Raw genomic sequence first — 4,976 nt, 5'->3', positions numbered from 1 at the left:
GATGCTAGTCAATATAAATTAAAATTACAGACGTTTAAATTTTTTTCAGAATTATTAATTATTGGCTATGCCAAAATAGCCAAAGGCATTTTCTATTAATTTGTACGTGGTAACTTTTGAACTAGCTTATGGCATTTTAGAAAATGGATCCTCTCAATTTTTTTTAATATTTGAAAAAATAAAGTGTGATCTCTTATCATTAATTTTATAAGTGAAACCAAAAATAAATAAGAAAGAGAGAGCAATGAAGAGTAAGATTAAACAATTGACACAATCTAATTTTTTTTCCATTGGAGAGGATCCACTCCCTGCATTTCATTCTTATAAAAAGTTTTTTTTTTTTATTGTCATAGGTAGATAGGTAAAAGTCTACTTCTACCTCAAGTTCGCCCTCACCTCCTCTTTGTGGCTAATTTTTTGGATAAATATGTGATGGGTGATATACTTTAACGTAGTAATTTTGAATATTTTTTAAAATTGTAAAAAGTATAAAAATTATTGGGTCTGATTTTTGTACCTTAAATTTTTTAATTTTTTTAAAATAGAAATCGAAAGATTTGACTTTTGTATTCCAAAAGTCGAAAGGTGTGATTACTATACCTCTCACAAATCAAAAAGTTTAATTTTTATATTTCAAATTAATTGATACCACATTTAAGAGTAACATTAACAATATATAATTCAAAGTCTGATTTTTATATTTCAAATTAATTGATACCACATTTAAGAGTAACATTAACAATATATAATTCAAAATAAATCATTGTCAACTTAATATAAAAAATAAAAAGTGCCTCTCCGTATCATAATAACGGAGATAAGCCTCAATGTAGTCCCTGAAGTTGCACTCGAGCCTCATAGTAGTCCCTGAACTTAAAAGTTCCTCAGAGTCATCCCCGAACTTGCACTCCGGGACTCAAAGTGGTCCTTCCGGCAATTTCAGCACACGTGGCGCAACCGGAAAGCTTAGCTGGCAGCGTTGGTGACATGTGGGACTCACAACGGCTAGTTGATGTGGCAGAGTAAACTCTTCCGACTTAATTTGGTCCCTCAGGTGAAGTTAAAACCCTAATCCCCTTTTTTGAAGGCCACATTGTTCACTCTGCTGTCTCCTCATCGGTGCTGTGTTCTTCTGTTCTCCCTCTCTGAAGCCCGAAGGTTATGGCTAGCACGAGCAATGCAGCTGGGAGCTCGAACAACCCACGATCGTTTGGAAGCATCATGAGGAGAATGAACAGAAATAGAGAAGCTCGTTTGCCAAAAATGAAAAAAAAATCATGGGAAGCCTGGTTTCTCTGAAAGAGGTAAGCCAAAAATAAAAAAATGTGGTTCCTCTATTTTTTGATATTGTTGTTAATCTAATATTCACAAAAGTTTAGGCCTTTTTTTCGATTGTAATTGGTGGGTATGAACGCCTCTGTTTTGTTCTCTGTGCTAGGGTTTGATCACTACTGGCTTTTGTAGTGGTTTGGCCAAGAAAATTGTAGAGTAGGAGTATTTCTTGTGTTTTGATGATATGAAAACGTGTCCTTTATGTGTTAGGGTTTACTGCACTTAGTGGAAGAGTTTCCAAACTGTTAATGTGTTTTAGGACAATGACTCTGATCAATGAATTTTTTAAACAGAGTTTGCATGATCACAGTAGAAGTAAAGATCTTTTGGGATTTGAAATTTTTTGTAACTCTGATAATGGATTCTAAATTTGACTGATTTACCTAATTGCCTTTCTTTGTATTGGGTTGGTTTAGTTAAACTGAATGTAATATGTAATGCTGTTTAGTTAAACTGAGTGTGTGATCATAAAGGATTCTTGCATATATAAGTTAGAGTAATATAAAGTAATAAGTTTTGCAATTTCTAATGAAGTTAACTTAGCTATTGGAATAGTCAAATTGTTTGATGAATTTGGTCTGGACTAGTGGATTAGTTGTGGAAAAGGGTATGTAAATTTGAATGGTTTGATCCACCAAGATTGAAATTAGTGTCTAGAGAACTGCTATCCTTAGTTACACCAAAATAATGTTCTTGATTTCACACTTTCTTATGTTCACATGACACAAATCATTAGCAACATGATCAAAATAAAGGTGAAATATCATATAATTTAACAGTTAAAAACTAACAAAGTTAGGCACTCTATTCAATACCCCGGTCCACAATAACCTTTTCTAATAAAAATTTTGAAAAAAAACCACAAAATAATAGAAGACTTAACTTATATTGTTAATTTGAATATAGTGATAATATAGCAAAATGAAATATTAGAGGGAGAAGGAGAAGTAGAAAAGCAAGGGAGTGGTGCTTTTGTTGCCAACTATCAAGTAATGAAAAGGAGAGAGTGAGAGTAATGATGAAAATGGTAGAAGAAGATTAGGACTGAATCAATGCTATGATATGAAGAAGATAACAGATGCCATTTAATGAGCTTTCATTAACTACTATTTACCATTACTATTTCTAGATGGTTTTTCTTGTTTCATCTCCACCTTCAGTGTTGTATATTATTTTATTATTTTTTAACCTCTCTAGTTAGTGATTACTTTAGCTCCAAATTTGGCAAATTTTCTTTATTTCTGTGTGCCTTTTTTTGTTGGTAGTAAGTTGTAGTTGTATATATATATTTCCCTCAGTTGCAAAAAAAAAAAAAAGGGTCTTGGTCTTGGATTTTGTGGGGAACTACACGGAGAGTGAAGTTTGGTGCCTGTCCTTGTGATTTATTTGCCAGTTTGATTTAAGGCACATATTGCTGATTATATATGCTGATTTAATCCTGGACTGATTATATGATGTTAATACACTGGGCTACTGTCTATATATGCAGAATTAATCCTGGACTGATTATATGCTGCATAATGTTCTGTCAATCTATTGTTACTCATTTATCCTGTTCTGCATAATGTTCTGTAACAGTGCTGTGTAGGGACTAGTTTGATGTCACTTACATAAGTCTAGGGACTAGTTTGATGTCACTTGAACAAGTCTAGGGACTATTTTGATGTCACTTATATAACTGTAGGGACAGTTTTGCTGCCCGAAAATAACTATCTGACCCCTTCTTTGGTATCTGAAACAGGGCCTTATAAATGCAGTTAAGGAGGTTTTTCCAGATGTCCATCACAGATTCTGTGTTTGGCATCTGTGGAAGAACTTCAATAAGTAATGGAAGGATCTCCAGTTTAGAGGGCTACTTTGGGATTGTGCAAGGTGTACTAGCTAAGATGGCTTCCTTGATATCATCAAAAAGATTGAAAGGGTTAATAAGGAAGCCTGGGAGTATTTGAACAAGTGGCCCTATGCAAGGTGCAACACAGGGAACTGCTACAAGGCTTGCAAATTTCATGAAGTTTGTGTCCAACCCTGGATTCAAGGCACCCAGACACAAAAAATGAAGATTAGGATGATTATGTTTAGGAAAAACAGGCTGTTTTTTTTTTTTTTTTTTATCTATTTTGCTGATGTTGTTTACAATGCCTAAAACATTGTCCCAGTATTGGAGATTTTAGAATTTGAATTTTATCAGGTCAATATGTCAACAACTTTGATATACTTAGTGTTTTGGCTCTATATTGTGTCTTTTTTGAGTCAAACATTACCAATATGAATTATGAATTATGACTTTATTGAATTGAGTTTTCTCAGCCTTTTGTTTATATCCTCTGTTACAAACTTAAGAGTAGTTCAAATCCTGTCCATTTCTATTTCATTGAAAAGAAGTCCAGGAACAAAAGTATGCATATAATCAAACACTTTAATTTCCATTTCTTTCAAACAAAAGGATAGGAACAAGTACATGAACAAGGAATGCATATAACATGCATGTCATTTGTTTTTTGCTAGATACAGTTGACCCTGCTGTCTATCCAGCTTTAATACAAGAACACCAATTACAATCAGCAGCATGAACACAAACATCAAAATTCCCCCCATTTTTAGAACCCTAATTTCAGCTTCTAATTTACCAAATTTCTAAGCCATCTTCATCTTCCATTCTTCATCATCAACTGAATGTCTTGTTCTATCATCACATGGCATGGCATCTTCCAAAACTTTATCAACCCACATAAACAATCCACACCATTTCTTACCCACAATCTGCACATCAAAGAAAATTCAATCAGCAAAATTCATATCCATAAATACAGCAATCAACAACAATAATACTTACATTGTAGTTCGGGCAACCCAGGAACGGTCTCCCTGGATTAGAATCCGTCCCTGATCACTGCAGCACAGGTCTCGACCCGCAGGCACACCATTCTGGCAAACGAGCTTCTCTGTTTCTGTTAATTCTCCTCATGATGCTTCCAAACGATCGTGGGTTGTTCGAGCTCCCAGCTGCATTGCTCGTGCTAGCCATAACCTTCGGGCTTCAGAGAGGGAGAACAGAAGAACACAGCACCGATGAGGAGACAGCAGAGTGAACAATGTGGCCTTCAAAAAAGGGGATTAGGGTTTTAACTTCACTTGAGGGACCAAATTGAGTCGGAAGAGTTTACTCTGCCACATCAGCTAGCCGTTGTGAGTCCCACGTGTCACCAACGCTGCCAACTAAGCTTTCCGGTTGCGCCACGTGTGCTGAAATTGCCGGAAGGACCACTTTGAGTCCCGGAGTGCAAGTTCGGGGATGACTCTGAGGAACTTTTAAGTTCAGGGACTACTATGAGGCTCGAGTGCAACTTCAGGAACTACATTAAGGCTTATCTCCATAATAATGTAATGCTTGAACCACCAACAACTAAGCCACTCTCCAAACTACCAGCTTCTCGTCCCTATGCCCCTAATTACGTTCAACTCCCAACCTTAAATGTTCTAAGAAAAATGTCCAAATTTGAGATTAGAATAATGTTTACTGATATATTCAAGAAAATGATTGGGAGTCTTAAACTATTTCTCTAATTATATTTTTTAATTTTAAATAAAGTTTTTTTTAAATAAAAAATATATTTAATTTTTTATTCATTTATGAATTATGAGCA

At 34.9% G+C, this 4,976-nt stretch overlaps 1 long non-coding RNA gene across 1 annotated transcript; it reads left to right on the top strand.

Annotated features, from left to right (window-relative positions):
* On the top strand, window positions 821-3,319 carry LOC110271793. The gene is made up of 2 exons (XR_002362484.1): window positions 821-1,304; window positions 3,074-3,319. It is a non-coding gene; the product is annotated as an uncharacterized LOC110271793 (long non-coding RNA).

Source organism: Arachis ipaensis, chromosome B05 (assembly GCF_000816755.2).
Source record: "Arachis ipaensis cultivar K30076 chromosome B05, Araip1.1, whole genome shotgun sequence".
Classification (NCBI taxonomy): domain Eukaryota; kingdom Viridiplantae; phylum Streptophyta; class Magnoliopsida; order Fabales; family Fabaceae; genus Arachis; species Arachis ipaensis.
This window is presented reverse-complemented; position numbering and strand designations above follow the sequence as displayed.